The 20,183-nt window shown below is 40.5% G+C and overlaps 1 long non-coding RNA gene across 1 annotated transcript in view; it reads left to right on the forward strand.

Annotated features, from left to right (window-relative positions):
• Positions 1-20,183, forward strand: part of LOC310708139 — a 96,427-nt gene that overhangs the window by 22,355 nt on the left and 53,889 nt on the right. The window contains exon 2 of the long non-coding RNA XR_014526865.1: positions 4,819-4,884. This is a non-coding gene — a long non-coding RNA (uncharacterized lncRNA). The remainder of the gene's footprint in view (positions 1-4,818; positions 4,885-20,183) is intronic.

Below are 20,183 nucleotides of genomic sequence, written 5' to 3' on the forward strand. Positions count from 1 at the left end.
ATGCCTAAACAAAAATCTTTTTAGCAGACACTGAAAACCCATTGAACACAGTAAAAGGTGAGATCTCCAGATGGTTTACATGAAACAAAATAAGATTTTTTAAAAATAAAAACCCTATATTAAAATACTATAACTGCAAATATACAGAGATACATCAATTAAACCGATAATAAAACATTCATTAGAATATCAATTAAAAAATAAATGTGGAGGGGAAATTTAGGCACAGCATCATGCATGGGGCCATGGATTTGAATGGTTGCATAAAATGGAACAAGGTTTTGCTTCCTAACTGAGATTAAGAATCTGCAGTACAGTTAACAGTACCCTGAGAGCACTCAAGGAAGTGGCTGGCACCTTCGATTGTGATACTAACACCCATTTTGGCATTTCAGCTGTGAACTTAACCAGAACTTGAAAATAGAACAATCATTTCTCAAGCAGCCCTTTTCCATGTTATGCATTTAGATGAAAGAATTCTGCATAGCTTCCATGGTATATTGTAGTGTGTCCCCATTTCTAAAGACGGAACAAAACTGTTTTAAAAGCAGCCAGCACCAGCTGAAGGTCTGCTTGGTTACACAACCTAATTACAAAACCTCTGTGAGCTCCAAAAAGCCATTGCACACAGTAACTAAATGTATCACGGCTAAATAATGCCTGGCTGGTGGTAATACATTCTGCACTTCAAAAGTAATTAAAAGTAAAACATTCATTTGGGCCTGCAACTTAGGGAATGATGAAATCTTACTACTATGTAGAATTGCCATATGTCCTCTTTTTCCAGTACACACCCTCTTTTTCATGGGTATGTAAAATGAGAGTCGTCATAGCAATCCACAGTTAAAAGCTGAAGTTGGCAACTGTGTCCTCTTTTTTGCTCTTCAAAATATGGCAACCCTCCTTGGGAGTGTAGTTAAGAATCACAGCAAATACATTTCTAGTGACAGGTTGGTTTGCTGATGGAGTAATCTTCTTAACACAACAATGGTACCTTGGTTCTCAAACTTAATCCATTCTGGAAGAAACCAAAGTGTTCCAAAACCAAGGCGTGCTTTCCCATTGAAAGTAATGCAAAACAAATTAATCCATTCCAGACTTTTAAAAACAACCCCTAAAACAGCAATTTAACATGAATTTTACTATCTAATGAGACCATTGATCCATAAAATGAAAGCAATAATCAATGTACTGTATTATAAAATGAATAATACAGTATTTTAGATAATTTTTTTAAAACAATTCTTACATGCACTGATGATAGTCATTTGTAACGCTTATCCATTTCCACAGTCACACAATCAACCAATCAGTGGCTGAACACAGACACACACAAAAATTCATCGAAAAAGCCTCGAAAACAAAAGCGCAAAATAAGTAGCAACAACAGAAGCGCCAAAGTTAATCAGTTCCAGAAGTCTGTTTGACTTCCAAAATGTTCAAAAACCAAGGCACAGCTTCTGATTGGTGCAGGTGCCCCAGAAACAATAGCTGATAGCTGCACCGGATGTTCGGCTTCCAAAAAACGTTTGAAAATCGGAACACTTATTTCCGGGTTTTCGGAGTTTGAGAACCAAACCATTTGAGAAACAAGGCATTTGAGAACCAAGGTAGCACTATACAGTGGTACCTTGGGTTACATACGCTTCAGGTTACATATGTGTCAGGTTACAGACTCCGCCAACCCAGAAATAGTACCTCGGGTTAAGAACTTTGCTTCAGGATGAGAACAGAAATCGTGCAGCGGCGGCGCGGCGGCAGCAGGAGGCCCCATTAGCTAAAGTGGTGCTTCAGGTTAAGAACAGTTTCAGGTTAAGAACGGACCTCCAGAACGAATTAAGTACTTAACCCGAGGTACCACTGTACACTGAATTCCCCCCTTCCCAAATCTTGAGTCCTAGACTGCTGGGATGCCAAAATCTTTCTCATAATATTTTCTATAGAACTCTCCCTTTTTCTTCCATGGAACAAACAACCTGCAGACTCAGCAGCAGTGTATCCCTCAGAGGAGAGCGCCAAAGTTTCTGACATCCAATAAGAACAGCTCCGTTTAAATGAATGTGAAGCTCATGCATACGATAACTTTCTTCTCACATTAGAGCCCTAGTGATGCTCTTGTTTACAGTTATTGTCTCATCACAGTGATTATTGTGCATGTTCAGGACCTGATGTGTATATGTGCATAATCTCCCATTTCCTTGAGCTATTGAATGAGAACACAAGAAAACAAGTTTATTAATCTTACCTTCCTTAGCGTTTTTCATACAGCCTTAATGCTGCATTTAAATGCAATTTTCTTTGTGTTAAATTGCTTCTAAGCCTAGTAACGCAACAGTTGAATATTAGCACTTTTTTACATATTCACTGGAAATAAAGACATATTTTCGCTTTTGTTTACAATCGCTTATGGGAAAAGAAGAACAATAATGTTTTTCATCATGTGGTGTAATAACAAAAATGATGCCTAAGGTAAAGAGAGATTGGCTTCCTTTTATGCAAACAGCAGGAATCCTGACACCCATCATTATGGAATCTTGAAGCTTTGCAAGAAGACTTGTTTGCATATGTCATCTTAAATATCAAGCAGTGGTCTAATTAAACACATTGCACCATCAGTCTAACACCTATTGAAGTGCTCCATTTTAGACGCTGCGATTTAACTGAATGATGAAGAATCATGCATTATTTTTTAAATTGTTTTTTCTGGGTTGAATGTGTGTGCACTGCAATGAATATAACTTTACAGTGGTGCCCCGCAAGACGAATGCCTCGCAAGACGGAAAACTCGCTAGACGAAAGGGTTTTCCGTTTTTTGAGCTGCTTCGCAAGACGAATTTCCCTATGGGCTTGCTTCGCAAGACGAAAAACGAAAACATCTTGCAAGTTTGTTTCCTTTTTCTTAACACCGTTAATACAGTTGCGACTTGACTTCGAGGAGCAACTCATAGAACACGGTGTGGTAGCCTTTTTTGAGGTTTTTGAAGACTTTGGTGATTTTTGAAGCTTTTCCAAAACTTCTTTTAAACTCTTAAAACTTTTTTTGGGGTTTTTTGGATTTTGGGTTGGGGTGTTTGGTATTCAAGGACTTGGTGTTGGGGAGGGGTTTGCAAGAATCTGGAAGCTTGTGTGTTTCCCCCCCTGCATTTTTATGATTCTCTGTGACCATTGGGCCACTCTGCTGTTTTTTTAAAAAAATTCTGGATTTGAATTTCTGTGTGGTGGGTGGCTGGGGGAACAGTTGAGGAGGGGGTTCTTCAGCAAGAAGCAAAGAGTGGAAGAGGAACCTTCTTCGAGTTGTCCCCCAGAGTCTTAGAAAATGTACTGTACACTTTGTTGATTTTTAAATGTTTTTCTGTCATGTTTAGAAACTTAATTTATTGTTCCTTCAATTTTTGAAATGCTCTTTACAGTATGTGTGACTTTAAAGAGCACTTAATAAACTCTTGTTGTACCAAATTTGGCTTTGTTTGGACTTTTTTTGACCATAGGAACGCATTAATTGAATTTCAATGCATTCCTATGGGATTTCGTGCTTCACAAGACGAAAAATTCGCTAGACGAAAAAACTCGCGGAACGAATTAATTTCGTCTTGCGAAGCACCACTGTACATGTTCACCACCCACTTCACAGATGGTGATTATTAGTTTGGCGTTGTTGTTTTTAGTGTTGATGATGGTCAGTATTTATATTATTGAGGACATTTTAAATTTAAAAAATGTGATGGACTGGAAATGTGTAGAACTCAATTTAATATTGGAAAGATGAGAAACAGAAAGGAACTGAAGTTGACAGATCCACCCCATCCCTCAATAGCAGGGGAACTACAGGAGCTTGCTTTATTGCTGCAGCAGCAAAGTTAATGTGATTGTGGGTGGCAAGGGCTTAACTAGCTGTTGCTTTGTTGATGTGCTTAGCAATCACATTGTGTTTTGTCTTCATTGAGTACCAAGCACGGGGGACAGTTGTGATTAGCACTGCAGCATGCAAGATGAAACTGCCCCAGCCATGAACTAGATAAAAAAAATCACCCCACCTGCACAGTCAAGGGTGGAAACATCCATGGATTCCATAGAAAGAGCTAAAATCCAGCACCCTCTCAATATTGTTTGTCCACTCAAATCTGGAGTTTTTAAAGCAAACATGAAAAATTGGCAGAGCCAATGGTTCTCCAACACAACATGTAATGTGGAGAAGAACAACAACTCCTTATGACCAGTTCCTCACTCTTATGACACCATAGGTCCCTTTTATACAAAGCATTCTACATGTGAAGGCACACAAAGAAACAAAAGAAGACATCTGTGTTGATTTTCTGCACTTTTAAAACTTGCGGCAATTTTCACCTGATCATTTGGAACTTTGGCACATCTCACTGGGTAAATCAAGTTTTTAAGCCAGTAGGTGTGTTGTCATTTTTAGAAGATATAGAATATTTAGGCTTATAATGGCAGAATCTTTTATTTTATTTTTATTTTTTTTGGTGCTCTTTGCCTAAACTATAAAAAAGGAGCAGTCCAATATCCCTTTAATTTGTCTGTGTCAAGGCTGCTGTGTACTCTCCATTCAAGGACTTGCAATATATATATATATATAACCCTACATTCTTTGGGAGAGTTGAGAGTATTTTTTTAATTGTTTGCCAGTGTTCTAGGTCTGTAAGTGCCATTAGCTTTCACAACATTTTTGTAATAATGCTTGGGGGCAGGGGCCAGAATCCAGAGATTCTGGCAATATTATTCTGGAGGGGGGGGGGATAGATATTGTGCTGGTGCAGTCATTACAACACTGATTTTGTTTTCTGCTCTACCTTTACTCAGATTCCAAGGTGCTCCATCAACAACAGACACTTTTATAGTTAACTTGGAGTCTCTACATCAAGCCAAGTAAGCAAATAGAGTTCTTTCCTTAGCATTAAATTTCACTGCTAGCATTTCAAATCTTTCTTTCCTTCACTCCAAATATTTCTCTGTTTTACTGACTTGTCAGTGTGTCTGATGACTTAGTTTTATTAGTATTTTACAGCATGATTCACAGAATGCTATTTAATTATATTTTATGAACACTCACGTTTTTCTCCCTCTAACCTGGCATACTTTCTAATGCTGCAGAGATCATTCAACTCAAGAGCGTATTTTGCTCAAGGGGAGATTATCCGATTCACAGTGTGCTCATTGAGTATGCTGTCTTAAAATTTTAAAAATTCTTTGTTTGATGCCTTGCTGGCTTTGCCTCAAAATCATTATTCCATACACACTGAAATGGGCCATTTGCTGTTCAAGCCTATATATGTCTGCTCAGAAGCAAGCCTGAGAGGGTTGGACTTACTCCCAGGTCAGTGCATGTATAGGATTGCAGCCTCAGTCAGTCACTTACATTAATTCTGCTGTTAGATGAGCTGTTTCATGGCCAAATTTTCTTCTTATTTTTATACTTTACAAAAAGCTACATATAGCTCAAAATGTGTTGGAGTTTGAGATAATAATAATAATAATAATAATAATAATAATAATAATAATAATAATAATTTATTTGTACCCTGCCCATCTGGCTGGGTTTCCCCAGCCACTCTGGGCAGCTTCCAACAAAATATTAAAATACAATAGTCTTGTAATAAATCTATATTTGTATTTAATTACTGCTAAGTGCCTTGCATCTTACTTATCTGGAAATATAAGGCCTACTTTTTTATTCTGGCAGCAACAGTGAGTTCTGCAGGAATTAAGGGGAGATCATGTGGAATTTTATTCCTTGGCATATATATATATATCCATTTTGGAATCATACGATCACACCCCCCCCAAGAGTAACATCCATCTTATAGTGTTACAATTTTCTTCTTAAATCTTCTTCTATATAATTATCCTTTCCTATAAGCCTTATAGGGGTTTACCCGTTACAGGAGAAATAACCATTCCTGAAAGTTGTACTGTTCATTTTGTTTGGCCCTGACTTTATCTAGGTCACAGAAGTGTAAGGAAACCTCTTTGCCACTTGCAAATTGCTAGAACAGAGTTTTAAAGGGATTTTTAAAATACTATATATATACACACACAGTGCTGATGATGCAACAATAAATATAGCAGCATTTACCACTTCAGGTTTTTTCTTCTTCTTTAATTGACCTCTTTCCTCCTTTTTTTGCTGTGATTCCCGCTAGTGCAAGAAACAGCTGTGAGCTGCTTCTTTGTAGAGGTGGCTAATTCAGAAATATACTGAATTATGTACTGAACTAAAATGTACTGTTTAGTGTACTGAGTGAACCTCTATCTCCAAAGTATAATGTGTTCTATCCAGTGCTGAGCCAGAGGCATTCTTCTCTTTTTTATGTTTTCATTCAATTTCTCAAAAGTTAGCATCAAAATCATGTTAATACATCAATAAACAATACAGTTTCCCTGCACCACTGAGGGAGAACCCAGGTATTTAAGAGAGTACATTGCACCATAATTGTCCATGTGTCGATGGAGGTTGCCAATTTGATGGATTGGCAGACAGGAAAGTAATAAAAGGATGCTATATTTCCACAGAATTGTTGGAGACTTGAGTTCCATTTAGCGCTTTCATATATTTTCTAAGGTTCTCCATTAACACCACTGTCCATACCTTCTGTCTCGATAAGTAAAGTTGCAAGCTCACTATTTGTTTTCCCCAGTGTTATGCCACCAGTTGTTGGACTGCCACAAGTAAAAATGTTATTAGCTCCTTAGAAGGTAACTCCTTTAGCTCTCTGCGGATAACAGCCAATAAAGCGAACTGTGGTGAAGCATGGCTTGTCTGGTTGCAACAAGACTTACTGTGTTGAATGTTTCTGCCCAAAATGTTATCACAGGTCCGCCACATATGCAATGCTATCTGTATCTCTGTACACCCTCACCAACCAATGAAGAAAAGCGATGGGTGGAGAAAGAGTGTTTGTTGAGGTTGGGAGCAAATAAGCTGAGCCCATTTCTTTTTAGTGAAGTTGGGATCCCTTTGGAACTGCATTTTTAAAGTAATGTTTAAACACTCCTTAAAACACTTCTGGACTCCTGGTGGACATCACCCTTCCTTCTCCTCTTCATTGCTCGATAGCACTCCTGCTCTGACAGGGACACATGGCTGCTTCAGATTCTTTGCACATTGCTATCATATCACCACTCTCTGAAGGACAGATCGTGAAGCTGAGGCTCCAATATTTTGGCCACCTCATGAGAAGAGAAGGCTCCCTGGAAAAGACCCTGATGTTGGGAAAGATTGAGGGCAAAAGGAGAAGGGGACGACAGAGGACGAGATGGTTGGACAGTGTTCTCGAAGCTACCAGCATGAGTTTGACCAGACTGCAGGAGGCAGTGGAAGACAGGAGTGCCTGGTGTGCTCTGGTCCATGGGGTCACGAAGAGTCGGACACGACTAAACAACATCATATCACCAAACATTGGTTGGGTGGTTTCCTTGTTTGTGCAGATTGACTCTGCATATAAATTTAACAGATATTGATTAATGTGCAGTGCTAGATTAGGTGACCTAAATGTAATGTAATACAGCACTGTGTATTGAAGCATGCGATTCTGTCATTCCAACATCTAGAGTATGATTCTCTGGGTCTGTTATTCAGTTGCCTAGATATTTTTTCTGTAGTCTTTAAATTTGTCATTTGAACCATAATAAGGAAGAAAAGAAACTTGGATTGCATCTCTTTAATTGATGTTGATTAAATTCCTATGCATATGCACCCTGATCCCTTTCTGCGTGCTAATTGCAAAGTCTCTTTTCATTTTCTTAGCGATCTAACATAACAAGGGAACATGGCTATGCTGAAAAGGGTAGAAGCAAGTCGCTTCCCTCTTAGGCAGTTTAGGCTGGTGTCATCAACTCTTATTACTTAAGTCTTGCCAAGTTAATGACTAGTTGATTTTGGGGTGTGTGTATATAGAGGGAACAGCTCAGTTTATTTCTGAACCAGTCAGACTAGGAGTTGCACACACCCATCACTAATGATAGTTACCTCAGAGAACTTATTTGGCAGACTGCTCCCTTACCAAAGAGACACTGTGGGTCTTGAACTTACAGTCATGAAAACTGTAATGTGTTGATGTACTCTCACTGCTGTACTTAAAATAATCGCCACATATTTAAGAAGGCTATATACAGGCCCTAAGGTACACAGCAGTATTTTGACTCTAAAAGTACTCTCACATTACAAACCTGCTTAGGCTACTTTATAAACACATATTCGTGTAATTAAAAAAGAAGAAGATAGTGGTTTATTTTATGTTGAACTATTTTTGTTCTGTGAGAATAGCTTTCCTAATTATCATATTTAGGTGTGATGCTAGTACTTTAGTGAGTAAAAATGACTGCTGCTTTGCTAATTTCCCTTTTCTTTTACTTGTCTTGTCTGAAGAAGGTTTTTCACAATGGCATTCTGCATTACAATGATAAAATGAAAATGTTACTGGCTGAAACGTAAACAAGCAAAGCTTAAATACAATTACATTTCTTTAGAACTATTTTAATGATTTCACTCTTTATCATATGATCCAAGGGCAGGCTTCAATGGCAACACAGTAAAGAGCAAATAAAACATAATGCACCCATTGTCAGCCAGCTAGCCAGTCACAAAGCCCTCCGCAGGTCCCCATTGCAGTCGCAGACCAGACCAGTTCAGGTAAATAGTTAGGTCCTACTGAGCTCTGTGGGATTTACATTCTGAAAGAGCCACAAGAAGAGTTTTCTTGATACCATGTGATGTTTTGTATTGTTGTCCAGCTCTTTGACTGTAATGACATTCAGAATTAAATTGTTTTGGTTTTAGATTTATTCGATAAATACTAAAAACAGAAGTCAAGTGCTGGTGTCTTCTAACCTGAGTCTGCTCTCTTACTGTTAAAGCCACAAACATTTTTCTTCCTATGACGTAAGACAGCGGAGGCCAATGCCTCTTCCACTTCTCAATGTCAGCTTTTTAAATAATGGAAAATTCTCATTTCACTTTCTCAACACGTCCACGTCTTCTGAAGAAGTAGTTATCTTTTGAGATTTCATGTTGAACAGGAGAAAATGAAATGCTTTTTTGAGCACAGGTATGCACTTACTATTATCTGGGATATGCAGCTGGCCAGGTGGAAATAAGGAGAGGACATGGCCTCTGTGATTTGATGTGCAATTTGATGCCTAATGTTACATTGTATGCACCATTCTCTAATGATTTTTTCATTTCAGTAGAACTTAGGTAACATAATTCATTAACGGACATAAACAGTTCAAACCATGCAGGGCAGTGGTGGTGAACATGTGGCCAGAAGTGGATTTAGGGGAGTGCAACTAGCTCGGTTGCGCTGGGTAAGGAGCCTCTGGGTCACCTCAGGAGTCGCCACAACTGTGATGTAAAATGGAAGACAAGGCCCCAGGTCCACCACTGCTGTAGCATTCTAGCTGTCACTGGACTCCAACTCACTGACCTTGCCCATTATGCCTAGGGCTGATGAGAGTTGGAGTCCAACCATATCAGGTGGACCATAGGCTCCTATCCTTGATGTAGGAAGATCATGCCAGAAGCAACATGCAAATTTTGGTTGTTCTGCCCTTCTGTATGTAGAAGAAAAAATAAGGCAGTAAGTGTCATGGTTAGGGTATCAGGCAAGGACCTGGGAGACTAGGGTTCAGTCATGAAGATCACTGGATGACCTTGGTACAGTCACAGCCTCTCAGCCTAACCCACCTCACAGGGTTGCTGTGAGGATAACATGGTGAGGAGGAGCTTCTGGGGTGGGGGAATTAATGGATTAATGAATGAAAGACACCAACTGGGGAAACAAGAGGAGAAGAAGTTTCCAAGGTGCATTAAAAATGTGGTTTATTGGGGCCAGCACATTTGGGATAAGAACTTTGTCAGGAGCAGAGTAAGACCAAAACAAAATCCACTGATATTACTCTTTGGCATTTAGGAGATTCTGTCTCGTCTTGTGCCTGCTTCCAGCATGGCCATCTCATTGAAGCCACTGAGAATGCTCTGTAGAAATCTTTTGCCCAGCAAGATTACTTAACTTTGCCTAGTCTGCCAATCAGTTAGTCAACCCTGCTAGTTTATTATACCCTCGAAGAAGAATGACAACAAGCGGTTCTGCTTGCTTCCAAGAATGGTGCCCACAATATTTTACACTGTCGGATTCCCCACTTCACTCAGATAAAACGTCTGTTGCTAAACATAGAGAGAACACTGCCAAGACTACAAACAACAAATAAGGTGTTGTTTTTGTCACAAAGTGCTTCCCATCCACATGTTCCTTCCTCTAATGAAGAATCTGTGCTGGTTTCCTGCCATCAACAATCTTAAAAAGTCATGCATGGACACCGGTGTGCTTTGCTTTGTTTTCCTTAGCTCAGTACACAATGGGAGGATCAATGAATGGGAGGCTCAAATCAGTTGAAAAAAGAAAGTTCAGAAATCAATTACCTTAATTTGCTAAGTAAAGCTGACAGCTTTATAAGGCACCACATTACATCCTACACTCATTTAGCCACCCAGTATTGTCTATAGGATTTTCAGCCAAGGGCCTCTCATACCACACCTGGAGGGGCCAGTGATGGAGAAGTGTGTTTGCTAACACTGAGCTGCTTTAGACATTCACAGAATCGTGGCTTTTTTTCAGTAGGAACTCGGGAAAATTCAGTTCCGTCAACTCTCTGGTGGGCTCCATTGCCATTCCAAGAGACAAGAGAAGCATTCACATACCCATAAACATTTATCCGATGAAAATAGGGACGTCCTAAGAAAAAGCAAGACATTCCAGGATCAAATCAGAAACCTGGCACAGCTTCTGTAAATCTGGGAAAGTCCTTGGAGAATAGGGACACTTGGAGGGTCTGCATTTATGGTGAGTTTTGGCAACTCTTTTTCTAGAAAAATAGCACTGAACAGAATGTAGATCCAAAACTAAAGAAAGTGGGCAAGGGAATGGGGTGAAAATAGCTAGTTTTGTTTCTTCTTCTTCTTCTTTTGATTGATCCCTTTTTAATGAGTTTGATCATTCAATGTTATCATTAATGTGTGCCCACGCTCCAGAAATCTTACTGCTGTAACTTTCCTTCTAAAAATGCTCATGTAAATGTCCTTCTTGGAACCAATTTACAGATGGCGTGGGGTGTCGAATGTAGGTATAAGATAATGAGCAAGCGCTCCTCACCACAAAATCGGCTTTGCTATCTATTCCCACGTGGCGTGTGTATGTTTATACTCATCTATCTTCCTCCATTAAGAATTACTGGCCATTCATTCTGGACAGTTGGATTGGTGAATCCTATAATCATCTCTAACATCTGCAATAAAGGCGTTTTTCACTTTCTAGCACATTGAGATAAATTGGGCCGACGTCAATGAGGGGATTTGTATGCACAGCTTCCTTTGCGCTTAGCTGCAGAATGTGCCTTATGGTGTGCAGTTGTGGCTGCTATGTAAACAGTCTCATATGCTTGCATTCAAATGTACAGTAGATTGTGCCACCGCAGTCCATAAAACGTGAGAGTCCTTGCCAAACATCCATCTGTGGGTGTTTCAGTTGACTTCAGTACCGTTGGTTGAATTTAGGTCTAACTGCTGATCTCCCTGGTCCTTCCATGGCATCTCTGTTCCTGAACCATGGTTCCAAAATAGAGAGAGGCAGCAACACTTTTAAAGTGATTTGTTCAATTTCTAATAAAGCGAGATCTGGACTCCTAGAGTCTTGTTCCTTAACCCTAGGCAAATAGCAAGCAGTCTCTCATCCAGAAGATAGGAATCTGTCTTATGCTGTACCAAGCATCCACCTTGGTCTGGTCAACTACACTGACTGGCATGTGTCTTCCCCAGCCTCATAGGAGTCAACTCCTATGGGCCGAGGTCCCTTTGGGCCCCCCAATAAAATATTTGAAACCCCCAAGTTGATAGGCATTGCCTTTCAAGTGGTGGGTGGGTGTCACATCTTGTGATTGATTATACAAGGTGGTGCTTACACCCCCCCCCCAATATTTTATTCATCTTGGCAGTCCTACGCAGCCCTAGGTGGACATACCAGGGATTGAATCTGGGACTTTTTGCATGAAGACCATGTGCTCTACCAGTGAGCTACAGTGCAATCCAGTACATAGATTGGGATGCGATTTTTTTTATTATTATATATCACATATTCTAAAACTCTACCCTAGAACTGAAAACAGATACTTAGATGCATTGAGCCCCTTGCAGACCTTGGTAATTCCTGATTTGAAAAAGCCACATTCGGAACACTCATTGGTTCATGCAGAGATACAACAGGCAGTCTCCTCTGGGATGTTTTCCCCGCCCTTAATATCTTCATTACCGACAAGTGACAGAGACAACCCCATGGCAGAAGACGATTGCAAAGAGTCAAAGCCATAACAGTAACTCATGCAGAGACACAGAGGGGAACATTCTTAGTGGATGTTTAACCCAATGGCTCACAGAAGCACTGAATGACATAGTTCCTTTCTTTCTCATGCCACACTGTGGTTTTATATCCAGTATATAAATGCGATAAAGAATAATAATAATAATTTGCCTCACTACAGAGTTTGGGAATAGCTGCTACCTACGCTACAAGAACGTTGCACAGGCATCACACTTGGTTCTCTCCCTCACTTGCAGTCTCACCTCCCAAGTCTCATTCCACACCATGAGGTACAAGTTTGGTCACTTGCGGGTGCCCGGAGTACATTTTATCTATCTGGGTTGTCACTGTTTCATATGTGGCCTACAGCATTTAATCTTGTTAAATTACTATTTAAGGAGTGCGTCCCCAGTGAGAGAAGGTGAGACTGTGCCAGACTTTGTCTGTACTATGACAGGGAAAGGAGTTTAACCTAATTTGGAGAGAGGAGGGGAATTCAATAAAACTTATCTCGGAAAAGTAGTTAAGTAGATTTCATTGTTAACTAATCTGCCTAGTTATTGTACAACTGTACGCCGGATGTCTTTGTTATTTCCCCTTGTTCCTTCAGATGGAATCCGCTGAATAAAATCTCTGTGTGCTGCAACTAATTACAGCTTTTTCAGATTCCTCCTGCACAGCCAGGCATATTCTTTTCATAGCTTGCTGGGAGTGAATGTGTATAAATTCTTTAGAAGGGAAGATAAGTCAAGGGAATTGGAATTCGGGTGGACAAAGAAGCCCAGAAAGCCTATCAACAGTCTAACCACATGAAAAACCCAGAGATAAATCTAACCTGCCAGACACACAGCCTCTTCTGCCAAAGAATTGGTTGCTGCTGATATAATATTTCCAGCTTTATCTTGGCAGCTGGGCGCTAAAATTATAATTCTTGGATGGTGTTTGGGATAGACACTTTTCTCGCTGTTTTTCCCTCCTGCTTCGTCCAAACAAGTACATATTTTGTTTCCTCTTGTGAAACATTTGTTATAAACACAGGATAAATTAACTACACACTATTCCTGTTGTATTTTTCCGTATCTGTATCTATATATCTATTCATCTTTCAAGCAGGCCCTATTTATTATGATGATGCCCGCTGTTTTGAGGAACTCTTCTCCTTGTGAGACTTTTGAGGGTGAACAGAGAGTTTGGACCTAGAGGTGAGAACCCAGAGGTTGAGAGGGAGGGTGTGTCAGAAGGAAAATGAATTGATATTGATTCATATATATTAGTAACTTTGCAATACAGTGGTACCTCGGGTTAAGTACTTAATTAGTTCCGGAGGTCCGTTCTTAACCTGAAACTGTTCCTAACCTGAAGCACCACTTTAGCTAATGGGGCCTCCTGCTGCCGCCACGCCGCCGGAGCCCGATTTCTGTTCTCTTCCTGAAGCAAAGTTCTTAACCCAAGGTACTATTTCTGGGTTAGCGGAGTCTGTAACCTGAAGTGTATGTAACCTGAGGTACCACTGTAGTGTAACAATTTTTATATGTAATGGTATACTTTTGTAATTTTTTTAAAAAAATGTTGTTTGTAGTTGCTTCAGTTTTTGTACACTGCTTATAGATATTTTTAATATAGTAAGCAGCAGTGTTTTTTCTGGGGGGGACACAGGGGTATGCATACCCCTAAATATTTTGTGAATCTAAGTTTGGCCTCATTGAGGGGCAGTATTTCAATATGAGTAGGAAAATGAGAGTACCCCTAAACATTTTTATAGGGGGGAAAAGCGCTGGTAAGCGGTATAGAGATTGGTTATCAATCAACTGGGACACCCATTGGGCTGTGCCATTGATCACCTGTCTTCCTTTATCACACATATGCCACCTCCAGCCCATTCCTTGGAGCTGAACTCTATGTCCTGTGAGGGCAGAATAGCTTTGCCTGTTCTGAAGTTGGAAGATTCTCCCATCACTAGGCAAAGAAGGTGGGAGGCGATTGAAATGAAAAGAAAGCATGTTGCTGGCTTTCTTTTTCCTTATACTAGCCTTTTATTGGAAAATAAGATAGAAGGGGGAGGGGGAATTAAATCATGAACTTTGCAAACTTTTTTTTAAATACAAATATGCCTAACCTACAATATTACAAAATGTATGAGTTTAACAAACATTAAAAGGAAGCATCTTTCATTTCATAAACGAGTAACTGTTCTGTTTTGAATACAGAGCATCCTAATTGAAAATTTTTGTAATCTAATTGTGCAGTGCATGGAAATAAATTATTTCCCCCCCAGTACAATACATTTTAAATTACACCCTCCACATTCTGGCTTTGTCTGCTGTTCACCCACATGTTCCCCTTATTTTTCCTAGTTGTCTGAAGGTGAAAGGGCATAGAAAAGAATCCACAAAGAAGAAAGATAAAGGAAGGCAAACAACAGGCCATGGAAGCTGCCCATCCATGCCAACTTCCTGATATGTCTCAGTGAAACACACAAACTGCAGCTGTCATTGGGGGAGCCAATATGTAAAGCCAGGTTGACTCTTGCTGTTTGTCATGCTACATCCACACTTGAATGTTTCATGTGTCTTTCACATTTCCTTGCACTTCTATTAACAGTTTTGAGGCATTTAGAAGAGTAGTTCAAGAATGCTTGCTCACCTATTAACTTTAGTTATCCTTTTTTATCTAGCTGTTTATACCGTACTCTTCTCCTCACCGAGCAGCTTAGGTCACTGTACATGGGAAGATTCTGCCATCAAAACACACCTGCTAAAGTTAAGCTGAGGGACAGTGATTGGTCCAAAGTCACCCAGGTCTTCCCACTCAAAGCCCAGAACTTTATCCACCAGTCCTCACTGACGGCCGAGCCTTGCCACTTGGTCAAATGAGGAAACCGCCTCAGGCAGCAGATGCTGAGGGGTGTAGACAGAGCTATGTGTGCCATATGGCCTATGACCCATAAGCTAGACCCCTTCCTTCAGGTGCAATGGAAGATGCTGCCCCTTGGTTGGTGTCAAAGAGTCAACTGCCAGTCTTGTCAGTTTTTGTACCTAGAATGCGGAGCGGGAGGTGCAATTCTTTTCTTTGCTTCCTACTCGCTGACAATTCTCTTTAGCCTGCTTTTATTATATTTTCAGCCTGTTTTTATTATATTTCAAGAGTGAACAGAACATAAATGGTTAAAAGTCAAATGATTAATCAACAACAATTGGTTTCAGATATGAAGTATTCATACATATTATTAGGTTGCATGGTTTTAGCCAGGTAGGTATTCTTTCATTTCCTTATTCTTTTAAAGATATATAGCACAATAGATACCTTAAGTAACAAGTATGAAACACAATCACAAGGATTAATGATTACAAGACTTGTAAAAATTTATCACCCAATTTATTTTACCTTATTACGTATTATGACTTAGCTTCCAAATTTGATTCACGGGTTTGTATCTAATTTCGTTCTACCCAGAGCAGACCAATGGAAATTAATGGACCCAAGTTAATCATACCCATTAATTTCGGTGGGTCTACTCTGAGTATGACAAATATTGGATGCAACCCACAGTTTTTAATTTATATGCTGATCTCCTGAGATAAGTTAACTGCATGGATTTTGCTTTTCCTCTATCATCTAAAACTTATTTTGTGTCCTTTACCTGGGAGTTGTATTGTCTGCACACATTTTCCAAGGCTTTGGAGAATTTCCTATAAATATCCAAAATTAGATTTCATAGAGGAGAATTCAAAATAGAATTTTTCAGAGCAAATTAATTCTTTCGTCAGATTGTAGCCATGAAGCTAAACAGGTTTGCTACCCAAGAAGCTCATTTAATGGCATTAATAATTCTATATGTTGTGTTAATTTCCCTTTTCTGACCTATGCGAGGGACGGGCGACTTTGTGCAACCCAAGGGCCACATTCCCTTCCAAGGTTGAGAGGCAAAAGTGAGCAAGACAATGAGTATGGATTTTACCTTTGTTGCAGTTTGCTAGTTTCTACACATACTCACACATCCATCTTTCCCCCAATCAGGCAAGGAAGAAGCACTATCAGCATTCAAGTGCACATTCCAGTCAGGCAAAAAACACTCAAGTTGGGGTCAGAGCAGGGCTGGTAAGTGATGTGGGTTGGGGGAAATGGGTGTAGCCTGAGCAGGCCTGGTCCACCCTTGAGACAAGGTGAGAAAACTGCCTCAGGTGGCAGTATCCACAGGGTCAGCAAAACCCAATGTAAATTTTTATTCCAGCCCCTTGTTCCTGTGGTTGATCTTCACTCCCTACTCTTCTTCCCTGGTGGGGTGGTGGGGCACCAGTTTGCAGTTCACCTCAGATAGTGTCTTGGGCTGGTCCTGAGCCTGAGGTCAAGGTAGAGAGGCTGGATGGCTGCATTTGCCCCTGCCCCACTGTGCCTGAGGTTCCTTAACCCCACATTGTGAAAATAATGACATTTTGCTGCCAAGCTAACAGAACAGTTGTTTCCTCCCCTCCCCACAAAAAGCAAAACCACAATTCCTGCCTTTTGATACAATATGGTAGGTCTGAATAAAGAAAGGTTCAGAGTGATTCCTCCTGAGGGTGCATTGTTGGTTCGAGGAATTATCCAACTTTTAAAATATGTATTGCTGTAATGATGAAATCAGAACTTGCAGTGGGGGCAGGGGATGGATGAACATTAAATTGCACACCGTTTCTAGGTTTCCGATGTGGAAAAGATATGAGAAAAACATCTCATAATGTAATTGTGATTTCCCAGCGTAGCTGAAAGGAGGACAAAAGTGCAAAGCAAAATAAGGGTTTGTGTTCTTTTGTACGAGCTTTCCACATCTCTACCTTTTTTATAAACTCTAAATCAGATTATCACTTCATGTAAATGTGCTACAGATCTATTTACCAATTATAGCAGCACAAAATTATTCCAGTTTTCTTAGAAAGATATCCACACCTTTCTGCAAGCTGAAGATCTGAATGGGGAGAGATACGTATTTAATCAATTGCATGTTCTTCCCGAGCAATTCAAGGAGGTGTTAATGGGGTTTCCATGCAGTTTCCCATCCAGGTACTGACCAGACCCCAAGCTTCTTACCTTTAGCAAGGGGGCAGCCTCAGATGCCCTCAGACCATACTCTGCAGCAATTGGTCTTGGCAGATCTAAGTTGACAAATATTGAAGTTGGTGAGCAAGGCATGAAGTACCGTATTTTTCGCTCTATAACACGCACCCAACCATAACACGCACGTAGTTTTTAGAGGAAAAAAAGAAAAAAATATTCTAAACAAAACAGTGGATGTATGATTTTTGTGGTTCATGCTGTGGCCACAGACATGTGATCTGACAGTGAGTTTGGAGTAGCCCAATGCAAAAATCCTGAGGATCCATGTGGATCCATGCTTTGTAACCATGTTTTTGCACCACTGCGGCCCCAGGCAACAGTGGGTGCGTGATTTTTTTGGTGCAAGATGTAGCCATGGACATGCTATGTGATCTGATGGTGAATTTGGAGTGACCCAGTGCAAAAATCCTGAGGATCCATGTGGATCCGTGCTTTGTAACCACGTTTTAAGTGGGGAGGGAAGGAAAAGCACTCAAGGGACAAGGAGCACGCAAGGGGTGGGTGGAGAAGGATGCTGCTAATAATGAAGAAGAGGGGTATAAGGGGAGAAGGCTCCTCTCCCACTTTGCTCCTTTAAAGCAAGCAGGCTCTGCTTTTCTCCCTCCTCCCCGCTCATCCCCGGCTTAGCGAGCTGAAAAACTTTGCTGCTATGTAGCGAGCTGAGTGGGGAGGAGAGAGGGACAGAGAGCCTGCTTGCTTTAAAGGAGCCAACCTCTCCTCTCCTGCTTTGCTCCTTTAAAGAAGCAGGCTCTCTGTCCCTCTCTCCTCCCCACTCAGCGGCTCTTCTCCCGCTTTGCTGTTTCAAAGCGAGCCACGGAGGAGGGAAGGAAGGGGAATCATGGATCCTCTGCTCACGACTGCAGCAGATCCCCCCCGCCACCCGCAGGCATTCGCTCCATAACACGCACAGACATTTCCCCTTACTTTCTAGGAGGAAAAAAGTGAGTGTTATGGTGCAAAAAATACGGTAGGTACCTTGGCAGGAAGGAACAGTTCGAATACAGCTTGGTCTTAGTCTTCACCCAAAAGACAAGCTCCTCAGACTGAGAATGAAGCCTAGAATTAGAACCTCCATTGACCTCTCAGGCCAACTGATCCCTGCAGACCACCCTCCTTCATACGATCTCCAGTTGTCAGAGTGTAAATGGTGGTGCAGCCACTACTGGAAAAGCCAGCCTTGGATCCAATGCACTGTAATAGCTGCTACCCGGTCTCAAATGCCTCCTTTCTGTGGAACCTGACTCAAAGGATTGTGGTGGAACAAATGCAGACATTTCTGAATGAGATTGATTGTCTGGCTCCATGCCAGTGTGAGTTCAGGCTTGAGTTGGGATCGAATTAGCTCTGAAGGTTCAGTCGACCTTTACAAGGGACTGAGCCTCTAGCCCTATGGAACTCCCTGCCAGTAGAGGTTCAGCAGGAATCATTCTTGCCTTCTTTTAAATATTTCCTAAAAACTGTGTAGTTCAGATAGGTCTTTGCAATGTGAATTTCTTTTATCCAGCCAGGATTTCTAGACGTTTCTACTGATGCTTTCCTTGACCTTATTGGAATTTTGTACACTGTATACTGCCTTGCTGTATTTTTTAATGAAAGTGCAGTCTCCAAATACTTTAATAAATAAAGGCAGCAGTGCACTGATCATTAACCAGTTCTTTTTCCTGGCAAGCTGTTGTGAGGCTAAAGAGAAATGAAAGCATATGAGTCCTTCTGCCAGAATCCCTGGCTGCCTCCTTACAGCATATGTAGAAACACATCTTTGCAAGAGGTGCAATGCAATTTGGTTCCTGTGTTCAGTGTTGTTTGTCTAACCGCATGCCTTGTCTCAGAAAGCAGCAAGTACACAAAAATAAAAGAAAGTAGAATATCACACTAAACGTACTGCATGTGTTGCTCACATTTACCAAATGAGTTGGAAAATAGTATGCAATTGATTTAGTTATTTTTAACTTGGCATTCGGAGTTTAAGGAGAGAATGTAAATCACCATCTTCATATTTCATTTGTTTTGCCCCAAGCTGTATTCACTTAAGATGTATCCCCTTGTGTTACTTAAGGCAAAAACATGGATATTGGTGGCTCATCTCAAAGACAAAATGGGATCTTTTATCCCTATAAAAATGACAAGGGAAGAGAATATGGACCAATATTTTGACTGATTTGCTGTTGCAAGAAGAAATTCACAAGCATCGGGGAGGCCAGTAAGTTGACCTTCCATAATGACTGCTGGCAAAGCATTGAAACTGGCCATTGAAGATGCTGTTGGGTATCTACGGTAAGTATATTTAATTTTGCTACATAGTAGAATTACTGCATGTGCCCTGAATTATGAGGCAAATTGGGGAGATTTGGTAAAATCCTGATTTGCTACTGAGTTGCTTTGTGTCGTCTCCACTTTGATCAGTGTTTTAGGTTCTGAGCCACTCTATATAAAATGAAGTTCAGTGTTCCCCCATTAACTATAATGGGCAAGCTAAAATCAGCTATATCTTTTTCCACTTTTGACAAAGTAGATGAAATTTACAGGCACAAGTACCCCTCCCAAAGCTTGATAGGGGCCCTGATCTGACACTGTTTGGTTTTTAAAATCAATATAGCATTTCAACTTCCAGGGGGATACCTCCTGTATCACCGCAATTTATCTCATTATTCAACCCCCATATGAAACTTATGTACCGTATATCACTAATATTTTTACTAGTGTAGGGAGTGGGAAGGTGTGTGT

The sequence above is a fragment of the Podarcis liolepis genome (genome assembly GCF_965112155.1).
Source record: "Podarcis liolepis genome assembly, chromosome: 5".
NCBI classification, from domain to species: domain Eukaryota; kingdom Metazoa; phylum Chordata; class Lepidosauria; order Squamata; family Lacertidae; genus Podarcis; species Podarcis liolepis.